The sequence below is a fragment of the Pleurodeles waltl genome, chromosome 5 (assembly GCF_031143425.1).
Source record: "Pleurodeles waltl isolate 20211129_DDA chromosome 5, aPleWal1.hap1.20221129, whole genome shotgun sequence".
NCBI lineage: Eukaryota > Metazoa > Chordata > Amphibia > Caudata > Salamandridae > Pleurodeles > Pleurodeles waltl.
In genome coordinates, this window is record NC_090444.1 from 492,433,042 (window position 1) to 492,447,896 (window position 14,855).

Consider the following 14,855-nt stretch of genomic DNA (forward strand, 5'->3'; position numbering starts at 1 on the left):
CCCTCAATGAATTCAGAGAATTATGGTGAAGTCAATAAAATATAAACAGCTGGCTTCCTTTGGTCCAGGTGCAACACACCATTGCCCATAAATTGAAGGAATTCATGCTAAAGACAGTTGTTCAGCAGATTTGGGTGCAAAAGCAGAAGTGCATACCTTTAACATAGGTGTGGCAACTTAATCTCAAGACACGATAGGTAAAGATATTTTGGTAGTGATTGAAACAAAATTTAAAGGAGAAAAACTTCTTCTTCTTAAGGACTTTACTTCTCAAAACCTCTGCTCACTCACTCAAGATAACACTCTGATTGTTCTGAATGAGCAGGTTAGGTTATACATAATTAAGTAAAACTAAAAAGTATGTATAGCAATGTGACTGTGGGCAATAAATAATGAGCTCTGTTGCCCGAGGACCACTGCAGGCTCTCCTTACTATCTCTGATCACCCATTTGGAATAATTTTCCTTGACTATATCATGCTAGTCAGAGCAATAAACAATGAGAAAAGTATATTGATTGATGTTGATCCATGTTTCATGTTCTTGTGGGTTTAGCCAAAAAGAAATGCTGATGCTCAAGTGGTCATTAAAGACTTGCAGAGTCTAACAATAATAGAAGTAGTTCATATCTTTCATTCGAATAATTGCTATGCATTTGTTGATAGCTATTCAGAGATGCTTTGTCTGTTCGGGGAGAATGACTGTAATAATAACATCCCTTTGGCCCAGAAAGCAACAGGGTCATAGAACACCCAACAGTACACTTAAAAAAGGCTAGACTGGTAGGATATTAAGTATTTGACTAAATTTGGTACCCTAATTTGAATGCAGTTCAGAGAGCATTAATTATTTTGCCAAGAGGAGTATTAGGTGGTCGCACTCCATACAAGATGCTCTTCAGGGTCTCTATGCATGTGGCTTGTTTTGATATCCTTGGAAAAGTGGCAGACGCAAAAATGTTTTAGATGGACACGACTGAATGTTTTGCAGAATATCCAAGAGGTCATAACAAAGCTATTTAATGTGAAGCCATGTGACTGCACTGCCAGTGAATATATGGTTTCTAAAGCTGCTGATGGTTGGCTGCCCAAAGTTGGAGAACTAGTTCAAGAAAAGATTCTGATAAACAAGATTTGATACCTTCCTAAAGAACATCCACTCCAGTTCTTGAAGTAGAATCTTTATGAACAGGAAACCTACATCCAATGCCTAGATAAAACAAAAACAGGAAGGTGTCCATCAATCACATCAAAAAGCACAATTTGGACAATTCTGTTCAGCAGATGCCCTTGACACCAGAAATCCTTCAGGTTAGAACCTCACAGACTCTCTCCACTAACCCACAGGAATGACCCCTATAAGAGTACAGCCATACTGGAATTCCTTGTCCCATTACAGGTAATGCAAAACCTTCTGCATCTCCAGTTTCACACTGCATGCCAGATTCCATGGAAGAACCTTATACTGCAATGTCAACAATGTTTTGAAATTATGCCAATTCAAGAAATTGCACTGCATTAGAATGGTTCAGCTACAGATTTTGAATTAAATGACATATACATGGACCCCACAGATACTTAACTTTAGCAGTGGCTTCTTATTTGCTACTAGGTTTATGACAGACATCTTATATCATGAGGTCCTACCTTTAGATTGCTGGTGGAGTGTTTTTTCTCTCATGTGGTGGGCCGACATAATTGTAGTTGTACTGGTAATAAATGTACATTATGTTCATGATAAAATTGTGCCATTTCCTGTGGTTCAGGAATTACAACCACATTCTTCATCCCACAGAGCATATCAGTATCATAATTTCCTGAACATCACTGTGTATCCAGTTCTGGGTGACATAATTTGAGGAAAGATCCCCTATCAGGTCATGGAACCCACCAAGTTGTTCCAAATTCCAGAAGTTGCTAAAGTATTGCTAAATGATATAATAATTCCAGCTTCCTTTACAGATCAATAGATTATTAAAGCCTTTAAAGAAACACTTAAGGATGTATATGCCTATGGTACACTTGATAATGAAGATCCATATTTGAATGCTGAAATTGTAAAGAAACGTATTCTTTTCATCATTGTGGTCATTAACACTTTCACAGAAACAGTAGTCCTCAAGAAATATAAAAATATACACAACACTGCTGGGTTCCACCTAAAAATAGTCCCTCAATTTAGCAAGAAAGATTTCCTTACTTCAGTGGTGTTGACAGGACTTTTATTAATCCTAAAAAAGTAGAAAAACCTCAGAAGATCCTAATTACAAATCAGAAAGTTATATATTGAAACCAGCTATTTGAAAATATTGATATACAAGGCTACCAGGGTTGGAAAGTAAACATTCTGAGAAACATATTTGGAGAACAAAATTGTGGCAAATTCAAAGTACATATACCTGACTTAGATCATCTAAAATGTTCTAAGAAATATTCTCCCGAAGAAAACAGTCCAGTAAACAACTTGCTTAGGATTTGGTCCATTTGAGATTTGAAGACACCCTCTATGTCACAAGTCAACTCAGCACAGTTTTTAGACTGACAATTAAGAAGAATATTTCAGATTTGAACAAAATGATTCTGAATGGTACTTATTATTTGCTGTTGTTTGAATCTGAGGTCTACCTCTATGGGCAAATGATACTGATGTATGTACTGATGTATGTATCATCTGTGATATCTTTCCAATACCGTTGTTCCTTTAGCTAATTGTCCAGACCCCAGGTCTCATAGATAAACACTGGTAGCCGTACTGCGTACCATGTGGGTAGACTGTGGCTACAATGGATAGCACATTGTAGCCTAATAGCTGTGAAAGAGCATCTGTCAACAATTAGTGAAAAAATAGATTTTAACAATTCTGCATCTTGTTAAAAATAAAGATCTTGTACTCCTATTAATCTATGCCAATTATATAGAAATTATAAAGAAATGCAGACTTAGAAAGCTAAACCACTGAAAGAATAATATGAAATGATAGAAATATAATGCAAACAACTTTGAAAGTCTTTGTCAGTATCTCCTAAATGCTCTCAAAAGGAGTGTACACATTAAGAACTATTATGTCTTCTGGCCTTAATCTCCTAAAAGTAGACCTAAGTCTTTTACATTATAGACAGGCTCATATACAAGCGATTATATGGCTAAAGTCTATACCTAAACATAAAAAATCAGGCACAGTGCAATGTCAGCTCCTAAATGAAGGTGCTGTGTTTGTATCTTACATTTTATCATTCTCCCAAAGATCAATGGCTAGAAACAAAGCCACCAACACAATTTTGAGTACTGAAGAAATAAACGATTCAGATTTTTCATCGCAGAAGACCTAGACATCACATTACCCCCTACACATAGTAATCTGCCTACCCATTACTGCTTTGCACTTCTATGAGTGTCAAAAACACAGGTCCTACAGCTGGTGTGAAGAAATGTACAATGCTTTCCTGCATTACACACAGAAGCTTCAGTTTGAATTCCAATGACTCATTCAAGGCAACCCAGAATAAGTAGAACTGCGTATTTTAATGCTCTAGATCACTCACTTCTTTGTGATTCCATCATTCTGCATGCATCCTGTACCCCTTTGAAGACAGTCTTAAATTGTAAATTATTATTCACACCTGTTTTATTCATCCAGTCCTATCATACAATCTTGAGTAATGGTTCTTTATTGGTAAGAATACATGAAACATGCTGTGACATGGCCACTATGTTCTTCTACGTATTAACCGTACAAAGAATTATAAAATGTTTTCATGTAAACTTGCATTATTCCCCACATAGAATATTCATTTTGTGATATTGATGCAGAAAGAGTTGTCCTTAACCTCTGTGGAAGGAACGTTTGCCTTGCATATAGCCAGCACCACGTCAGGATTCAAAACTCTTGCAGACCCAGTTTCCAACTCATTTTGCACATTTATTGCACACTCTCTTTCACTCATCAAACATGATTAGCATAGAACACTTTTTCAAAAATATTGGATATGGCCTGTTGGCTGGCTTCACGACTGTGTTTAGGCTTGTTCCTTCATTCTTTGGTTCGTAATCCTTAAGTCTGTTTAGTGGATTTCCACATTTCTTATGAGGACTGGCTGTGGCATTTTGATCTTCGTTCTAAGATAGAACTTAAACCAGTTCCATCGACAACATAAATTACTGTTCTCGGACTAAAAAGCAGTTGCAGGAAAATTTTAAATTTTATTTTGGATTCCATTGACTGATTAAGCTAAATTAGCACTGGATTAGACCTGGGTGGCTTTTTAATTCTGCTCCTGGATTTGGGAATTTTGGCAACTCCATATTAACTTCTTGTAATATAGAGTTCCCATCAAATTTCCACCTATTACCACGTGGCTGAATTTTGTTTCCCTGTTTCAGCAATGAAATGACAGTGGTAGCAATTGATGCTTCAGAATGGGAGCTGGAAAGCATAAGCACAATTTGGCATTTACTGGTGTGATTTCCAGTCATGAGGAGGACTTCCTTTGACATTTTCTTATGCAGGCAGTTGTGAGAGGTCTTGTCAGAGAGCTACTTGTAGAGTAGATTTACTACTTGAGCAGCAGCAAAATCAATACAAGAACCGTTTTTTTGAGGCAGTATTCTACCCAAATGAATGGTTAGTATTTTGTATTTTTTTTTGTTTGGTGCAAAACACACATTTTTTCAATGTACATTATTTTTTCAACAGGAAGGAAGTACCACAGAGACTCCAATGTCTATTTTCTGTCCAGAAGGCTCCTCCTATAGCTTTGTCCATTCCTTGGTGATTTTTCATTTGGATTTGTAGGGAAAGGATCTCTTTCTTTGTCTGCAATCACTGCTGCGTATACTATTGGATTTTAAGATTTTTTTGCAAGAAATCAAGTAAATAAAAGACCTTTTGGAAATGTTGTTGTTTGATGGAGGACATGCAAAAGTTTTTTCTCCCCCTTTAGGTTTTTTGTAATTTTTTATATTTGATTGTAAGTGGCCTGGAGATGCAGCAGTGGTCTATTTTGCATTCATTTTTTTATTTTTTTCTAAGGGGAAGACATTTTTGGGAGGAGTGGGGGCCTGGTTTTATAGTACTTTTTCCCCATTTACTTGCTTATTGTTTGTTAACTTTGCACTATTTGGTTTATTTTGCTGTCTGGGGAATGTTAGTCCAAAGGCCCCAGCCAGCCAGCACTAGGAATTTGGTGTATTTAAAAAAAAAAAAAATGTGGTATACGTTGATTTATGGGTGGCCTTAGATCAAACATGACATGTTTTCTTGTACTTTATGTTTTTCTGGAAAATGTTAACGTGTATTTTGGTGGTGTTATTTTTGATGTCTTGATTTGTTTGTGGTTGAGGAGTGTTTGAAACTGACTTATGTTTCATTTTGACATTGCTGAGTTAATGGTATTACTTTGTTCTTTGTTTACCATGCCTTCTTTCTTTGCTGCATTTTTGTGTGGTATGTGTGTGTTTGTCATATGCCACCGTTTTGTCTTTATTCTAGATCTACTTTTTCCTCCATGCCATGTGACAAGGTGGCTATTTAGTGTAGGCGGTGTGCTTTTCCACAAGCATTTATGTGTTATTTGTTGTCGATACCTTCTTGCTAGTTGCAGTGAATGCGTGGCTGACGGACAATTTGCACAGTCAGTGTGGTTTTGTCATAGGCTTCTATATGGTCTTTCTTGCCCATGCCTTCTTGCTTTATGTTGTGAACGTGTGGCCAGCGGACAAATTGTATAGTCAGTATCCTTTTAATATAAGTCCTCTATCATGTGTTCTTTGCTGTCTATGCCTTTGTTCTTGGTGGCCATGTGCAGGGAAGCCATTTTGTATAGCCTGGGTGCTTTGCTTTTGCCATACGAATCCATGTTCTTTTTGTTGTCCATTCCCTCCTACTTGTGTAGCCTGTGTGTTAAGTCCTTTTCTTCAACTTTTCATGGCTATTTTCTAGGGACATTGATTGAAGAGACCGGTGTCTTTTTGTTTTTTCTCAGATATAAATTTATTGTGCTCGAGGATGATTGCAATACAGTGTTTTATGTTGTTTCTGCATTTTCCCTGGTGCCTCCTTGCCTCTCCCAAGATTTCTCATATTTCCTAGGGAGATACAAGTAATTTTGTTTTCAATTACTTGACTTTCCCTGCACCCCCTTCTTGCCATATGTGTCTCACTGGCCATAACATATTCTCCACTGCACCCCCTGCCTATTTTAAGTGTTTCATAGGCTGTAGGCCACAGCAACCATTATTTTGTAAGGATTATTATATTTTCCCCTGCACAGCCTGTAATCCATAGGTGTCTCATAGGCAATAAGTGCACCACACAACTTCAATTATTTGGTTAATAAGTATTCAATTTTCCCTGTACCCCTGCCTGCCATATGTGTCTAATAGGTTTTAGGCCCACAACCCCAACAATAATATTTTTAAGGATATTACATTTTTCCTTTGCATCTCCTACCTGCTGTAAGTGTTTTACAGGCCATAGGTGCACCCAAGCAATTACTTTATTTTAAGACTTTTTCAATAGATGTATCATAGGCCACAAGCAAACAGCATACCAGCTATCATTTTGTTAAAAATGATGGCCCTCATTATGACTTTGGCGGAATACAACCTAGACTGCCGAAGTCCCACCAGCCACAAGATCGCCAGGGATGCCGGTCATCCGACTGCCATATTATGACTGCTGGGGGCTCTCTGCCAGAATTTGGGCAGAGAGCCACCAGCAGCCATACTGGCAGTCAGCGGTGCAGTGGGGGCTGCTCCACTTGCACCGCCACGCCATCACAACACCGCTACGCCTATCACGAGTTGGTAATAGGTGTGGCGGTGTTGTAATGACAGGGCAGTGCCAGAAGAGAAGGCCCCAAGGATCCTGCCACTCCCGGACTTCCACTGTGTAATGGTCCGATAGGGGAGGGTGATGAGTGGTGTGTGTGTGCATGGGGGTGTGCTTTTGTGTGATTGGAGGGGGAGTGGGGTTTGTGTATGTATGTGATTGTGTGAGTGCGTGAATGGGTGCAGGAGTAGTGGGGGTGTGTGTGAGTGTATGTGTGTTAGTATGAGTGTGTGAATGCGTGATTGCATGTGTGTGTGTGTGTGGTGCGTCAATGTTTGGATGGGGTGGGGGTAGGGTTTTCTACGCGCTGTGGGGGGCCATGCAGTGTGGATGACCCCAGGAAAGGAGGCTCCAAATTCTGTCCGCAGTCTATGGTGGACCGCCGGGCGAAGGTAGTCCACTTTTGCCCCAGCAGTCCGACCGCCCTGGTAGTACAGGCAGTTCACTGCCGTGCTCATAATATGGCAGTCCAGCACCACCATGCCGTCAGCGGTGTTACCGCCACCGCCAGCGTGGAGGGGCTGGACCGCCAATGTTATAATGAGGGCCTATGTCATTTACCCTGCAACCCCTACCTGCCGTAGGCTTCTCACAGGCCGTAGGTGCACACTAGCAATAATGTTTTAAAAATTATACAATTTTCCTCTGCAACCCATCCTGTCTAAGAAATTATTTAGTTTTAAGGGTTATTCTATTTTCCCTTGTACCCCCTTCTTTCCATAGGTGTCCCATAGGTGATAGGTACACATCAGCACTAATTATTTTAAGAATCTTTCCATTTCACCCTCTGCCTGCCATTGGTGTCTCATCATACACCATAAGGGCACCACACACCATCAATAGGTATTTTAAAGTATTATTACATTTTTCTCTGCACTACCTCTCTGCCAGAGGTGTCCCATAGGCCATGGGAGCACAACGCACCAGCAATAATTTTGTTAAAAATGATTACATTTTCCCCTGCAGCCCCTGCATGCCACAGGTGTCTCATAGGTTTAAGACGCAGATAAAGCAATCTTTTCAATCTGTATGTTATTGAAACATTATTTTTATGCATGGTTTAGAATGGATATCTTTTGTTAATTGTTTGTGGTGAACTCATTAAATGATTTTGTCTGTAAATTCTAATTGCAAATGTCACTTTACACTGATTTTGTTTTTGTTTGCTTTTAGGTGCACAAGGGACATTACCCACAGTACTGCCAGACACAATGCCTCTAATGACATCACTTGAGTCCTCCTCTGCTTCCACTAGTTCTGATAAGTGGCAACTGCCAGGGCTAAGAATTAAAGCTAGTCCCTAAGAAGAGGAGAAGAAGAAGAATACTGCCACCACTGGTGTGTCTCGCTCTATCTTTTTTCTGGAAATGTGTTGCATCCACCTCTGGGCAGCAAAAGGCTGGGAGTAGAACTCGTACATCAGTGGCACTACCCCAACTTAAGCCCAAGCCCATGCCTCTCAGTGATGCAGCCACTGAAGTCATGAACTTGATTTGATTCAGCTGTAAAGTATCCAATTGTCACAGAAAAGTAGACAACAGGAGCTGCAGCCAGAATCAGTTCTTCCTGAAGTAGGAGTAGAACACAAGGGTGAGCTTCCTGCTGAGCAAGGAGTTGCTCTTCAACAATTGGCTTCAGCATCTTCAGCAAGAAAAAGAAAGGGTACTCCACACCTTATCCAAGCCCCCTTATGGTGATCTGAACATAGATTGGACTCCGTCCGAGTCTGTCTGAGATCAACCACGAAAGACAAGGGAAAATTATAGTTCCTATAGAAATATGGAAATTGACAGAGATGATGAGCCAGTGGTTATCAGTATGGAAAGCGTCTCAGAGGATGCTGAGATGAACCCTCTTATTCAACCCTTGTTCAGTGGAATGTGGTTCCACCATCACCACAAGCTTCCATATTTGCAAGATCCCTGCCGACACCTGCATCCACCACCACTATGGGTGAAGAACGCCCTGCTTAGGGAAAACAACAAACCCATCTACCATAGTTTCTCAGGCATTGGTAGTGGCAGACTAAAAATGTTAGCCTCCCTAGTTTGGGACTTCTTTTTGATTAGCAAGGAGAAGGATAACAATGCAATATGCTCTATTTGCCACACAAGTGTCATCAAGGTAAGCCAAGTTTGTACTATATTACTGAGGGCCCAGTTTTGAATATATATATAGAGCCACAGCTATCAGAAGCCTCTCATGGGGCATTGGTATGGGGGTATGCTGATGCTTCTGCCATCACAACAGTAGAGAACAATTTTATAAGGGGGCTGCTTAATCTACTTACGGGTAAATCCCTGATCCCACTGAGGTCACATCTAGCATTACATCCTATAAATTTGGTGTTGTTGTTAAAACCTTTACTATATTGGGTGAGGATATGGACAACACTGGAGCTGATACCCTTTGGGGACTCCGTAAGTGATTTAGGGCCATATGTACCAAAGCATTTTCCCATTGACACTGAATGGGTAAAACCCTTTGATACATTTGGCCCTTAATCTCCTCTGATTCATAAGCACTTTCCCCCTGGCTGAAAACTGTTAAGATGCAATGTGAGAAACTGAAAATGGCAGACCTCTGGAATTCACCAGCAGTAGCTGCTAAGGGTTCCAAATAGAAAGTGAAAAAAACATATTGGGATAATGTTGTGCAACAGAATTGTCCAGATTATGAAGATGAGTTGTCAAATAGGGCAGTTTTTCAGGCTCAAATGTTCAACGAACTGTGAAGTCTATAGAGCCAAAATGTACCTACCTACTGCAAAATGACTGTATGTCCAATTTAGGTTTGGTTCATTGTCCTTAGGATCGCTAATGGCCAAATGGGACAAACATCATATGGATCCCCAAAGTTTTGTCCCTATTGTCTACTGGTAAATAAAACCGAAGATTTTATGTTTGTCTGTCTCTGGTATTTACAGCCACATAGGAAATGGATAATTGGCATTTTTAAGCTGGTGGGTGGAAGGCTTTACTGGGAGGCCCTAAGAATTCCGTAATGATTTTAAGACTTAGGGTTCTGGCACCCCTGGAGAAAGGGAATTCTTTGATAGCATAGTGGGTCGTTCACAGCCTATTTATAGATCTTTGTAGAGGTTTTTGCTGATACCACATAGTTGTGTGTATTTGGGAGAATGTGCTGGTTAACCAATTATGTGGGTTGAATTGTGTTGTTTTATTTTATGCTAACTAGGTGTATTATATGTGTATTTTCTATTTATATTGTATTTATAATTAGTATTTGTTAGATGTACTTTTATGGTCACCGACTGAAATAAAGTTATATATCTATATTTAATGGAGGCCAAACAATCCACCACAAAAAAACACCCAGTCCAGTGAGAGGAGCACCTTTAAAATATAGATGGTGGTGGTGGTGGTAATGAGAGAGAGGAAGCAGCTCACAGTGATAGAAGAAGAAAGTGATCATGAGGAAGAAGAGGATGACAGCATTACACAAAGCAGCCATGCTGCAGTGACTGTCCCCTTCAGTGGGCCAGCATCACCCAGAACAGCAACCTCCAAATGGCACAAGACACAGATGCAGATACCGCAGTACACAGTGACACCCAAAAGATGCACATCGAGTCTACCAAATCCTGGTTTTCTTCGAAGTTGCCTGTATCATTGGCACCACAAAAGACAAAAATCCAAGCAACTATTACAGACATGTTTAGGCAGGAGGAGAACTGCAAATGCAACCAACCAAAGGTACATTTGTGCAACAGGGAGCTGGCTAAAATGTTAGTTCTGGACCTCCTCCCTTTTTCTTTTGTAGAAGAAGTGGGGATTCTTAGCATGTGTGGCAGCCATCTGTCTGAAATTGAAAGTTTCCAGCCGGACCTATTTTTCAGAATTGCTGTTCCAGCTATCCATCATGATGTGCTGCAATTGGTTTGCCAAGCTATGTAGCAAAGTGCTGTTCAGACTATCCACCTGATGACAGACATGTAGACCAGTTGTCAAGCAACTGGCTACATGTGTATCACTGCATACTGGATCTCTTTTGTGGGGATTAGGTAACAGCTATCTGCAGGTATCAGCACTGGATGAAGTTTTAAGGGCATTCAGAGGGATGCAAAAGTAGCAATGTTTGCCATTGAGAAATCCCATACATCTGTAAACATCTTGGAAGAGATTACCAGCACTGTGTTTTAATGGTTTTGACCCAGAGGTATCAAAATTGGATCTGTTGTCATAAGGACAATAGCTATAACAATATAATCAAGGCCAATGCAGATGGTGGATATTCCAAGGACTGTGTTTGGTACGATGCATCAACCTGGTTGTGCAGAAGATATCCCAAAAAAGAAGACCACCATACTGGCCATCTTCTGGATAACTGCACTCTTTCAAATGATTCTTTTAAAGACGGGAAGCAGATGAGGATCATTCAGAGTACTGGTTAAAACCATCATACAGAGGATGGAAACACATTGGAACTTGAATTTCTACATTCTGGAACATCTGTTTGAACAGTAAACACTGACGATGTCCTTTAAAGAGAATGGGATGCAACTGGGAATGACAATAGAGGTGGACAAATGTGACAGCTTTCCTGCTTACCCTTGTTCTGACCCATATGTCTGCCTTCTTTCCCAATTCTTGGGGAGAGGTCAAATCTGAGTCTACCAAGTATTGGTGTAATAAATCAGACACACAGTTATTCAAAATATGCTCTCAAGATTAGATTATATAGACCCTCATAGTCAGACACTTTGCAGGGGTGTGGCTTGGCGCCATGGCGGTAGCAGCTTCTTCCTGAGTCTCCCGCCCTTCTCTCCTCGCCCCTGGGGCTATAACACTCAGTTCGGCTCCAGATTCCACACAGAGGGAGCGGAATGCGTGGTGCCCCCCCGGGCTAATGCTTTTCGGCTTCTGACCCCCAGAAGCCACTGTTTCGGGCTCCGACATGAGCGGGCTCGATGCGAGGTGGAGGAGTGTTCGGGGCGACAAGATGGCGGCTGCCTGGCGCTCCGGGGCCTAGGCGGTCGGCTGACAGAGGGAAACACGGCGGCCCAGATAGAACCTTGCTGATCCAAGATGAGCAGAGAGCAGAAAGGGTCAGGCAGACCGGACGATGTCGGAGGAAACGGCCCAACACAGCGGAGACACTGCGAGAGGAGGTGAGGAGGCCTGGCGTCAAATCGGGATCGGAGGCGCAGCAGACTGTGATAAACCCGCCTGGGGGAGCTGACCTGGGGTACTCTAGCCCGGGGACCCGAACAGTGAGAAAGCTGTTAAAGGTTAGGAGGGGCCCGGTGTAACAAGGCTGATCCCATCCCGAGTGAGGCCGCAGGGGGGAGCGTGGGAGACTGGCTGGGCCTGCCATGTGGGAAAACCAGAGCAAAGGGGCGCCCCCCAAGCTAGAACACTGAGAGATGTTCGCTGGGAAAATACCGGCCTAACAAAACCGACTCAAACCTTCCTAATAGATGAGCCAATATAGAACTAGCGATCGAATAAAGAAGGGGATTATGGCGTAACTAAAAAATACGGACTGGTTCCACGTTTGACCCCTAGGATCCAATACGTTGATAAAACTAGCCAACAGCTCAAATCTGAAAGACCAACAGATTATTCATCGGACCAGTTTAACAGTCTGTATATAGGCCATTTGGCTCAATAAAAGACATGCCACCTCCTCCCAGGTGCTGGATCGTAGCCCCCCTGGTGGGCTCTCCCTGCACCCAGCAGCATCTCGAAAACAGATAAATAAACACTCATTGGCTCCATACTGCCCTTATATTATCAAGAGAATTGCATCCTCTTAAAAATAAGCAACCTTCAGCAAAAGTGCCGCACATCTCCAGAGATGGGCAAACCAATTAGAAGGCGAGAAGCCGATAATACCAGGGATGTCTCAGACAGTACACTCCCAGAACAAGAGGTTGTGAGGAAATTTTCCTCTGTGGAGGAAAGAACTCCAAAAGAACCTACCCTGCAGGATATAATGCAAGCTATCACTGCCTCCAGAATCGTTCTTGAGGAGAAAATAGACTCTCTTGCATCAGACTTCTCGGTGCTCAGAGATGATCACCGTCGCCTAGCAGAAAGAGTGACCTCTGCAGAAAAACAGTTGAAGGAATTGGGGCCCGAGCTTCAAGGCGCTTCCAAAACATTGCGACACATGGAGAAAAGAATAAAGGATTTGGATCTGAGGGCGGAAGATGCTGAAAACAGATCGAGGCGAAATAATATCAGGATCATGGGGCTACCTGAGAAAGTCGAAGGAATCAACATTGTTGACTTCCTTGAAAAATGGTTGAAGGAAAATAAAGCGGAGGAAGGCCTATCCCAGTTTTTTGCAGTGGAGAGAGCACACAGAGTCCCGGCACGTCCTCCCCCGCCGAGCTCCCCTGCTAGACCTGTAATAGCTAAACTATTGCACTATAAAGACAGAGACCACTTACTCACCCAAAGCAGGAAAAAGGGAGACTGCACGTTGGACAATCAAGTGATTCGAATTTTCCCTGATTTCTCTTGAGAGGTATTAATACAGAGGGCCTCTTTCAGGGATCTGGGGATTCAATACGGGATGTTATTCCCAGCCAAACTCCGAATAATAACCACAACAGGCTCACAGTTCTTTAACTCGGCGGAGGAGGTCTGGAGCTGGGTGGATAAACAACATCTCAACGAGAAAAGACTTAACCCTGAAAAGCACCATCTAAACCTTAAAAGAAAATCTAGCAGCAGTAAAGCGACAAGACACTCTAGCCCATCCCCTCTAGAGATTCTAAACGACCATCAAAAAGCAGCGGAAGCAGCTGCGTCCCTCAGCTGTTCTGAACAGAGCTCAACTAAGCAAACGCACGGAGACGCAAACCAATCAGACTCGGAACATGAATCAGATCTATCACTCACGCCTAACCAGAAGGGCCCGGATGTTGTAGTGCTTTCCTCTTATCTAGTTTCTAAGCACTAACATAACACAACAGAAATGCACTTCTGAGGTCAAAGAAGACTTTTATTGTTGTTAATTCTTCCCCAACCACAATATTTATGAATGACGAATTAGTAGTTTTCAAGTCCGCGTTAATCAAACAAAATATATCAGTTTGCAATATACACAGCAGGTTATATTTATAAGATATTGAATGCAAAGCAAAGCAAATACTTCACCGTGTGGGAACTATCTACAGCTTCATCTTTCTAAGGTCTGCAAGCTGATGACCCCTGTTAGCCGCGAGAAAGAGATTCATCTACCCACACAGGATTGCTGGCAGCTGGCGCCAAGCTCCAGCACGAGGTCCGGCAGATTCGAATCTGAATCTCTGCAGCCTGTTACATTCGTTACAAAGGTGTGCCCCCTCCTCTCAGACCTGGGAAACTGAGCAAGCCTTTTGGAGACTGGCCAGGTCTCCAAGACTACTCCTGTTCCCAAGCTCAAGCGAAGAAAAAAACAACACCCATGTACTCTCTCTTATCATGTCTAGTCTACTGTGAGAAAAACATCTTGGTTCTCTTGTGCAAAAACACAGCTTGGAAAAATACAGCTTGGATTCTCAACTGCAATGTCTAACTCCACGTTAAAGGCAATGGGCAGCTAACCTAAATATCAAATGCAATGTCTAGTGTCATGTCAAAGCCAATAAGCATCTAAGCTGAATACAAAATGCAATGTCTTATATCATGTCAAAGCCCATAGGCAGCTGAGCTGAATACAAAATGTAATATATGATATCATGTCAAAGCCAATAGGCAGCGGAGCTGAATACAAAATGTAATGTATAATATCATGTCAAAGCCAATAGGCAGCGGAGCTGAATACAAAGTGTAATGTATAATATGATGTCAAAGCCAATAGGCAGTTAAGCTGCATGTCAAAGCCAATAGGCAGAATATCTAATAGCATGTCAAAGTCAATAGGCAGCTAAACTGAATACATCATGTCAAAGCCAATAGGAATGCAATGTCAAAGCCAATAGGCGGCTAGACTGGATACAGCATGTCAAAGCCCATAGGCAGAATACAGAATGTAATGACTAATGCAATGTCAAAGCCCATAGGCGGCTAAACT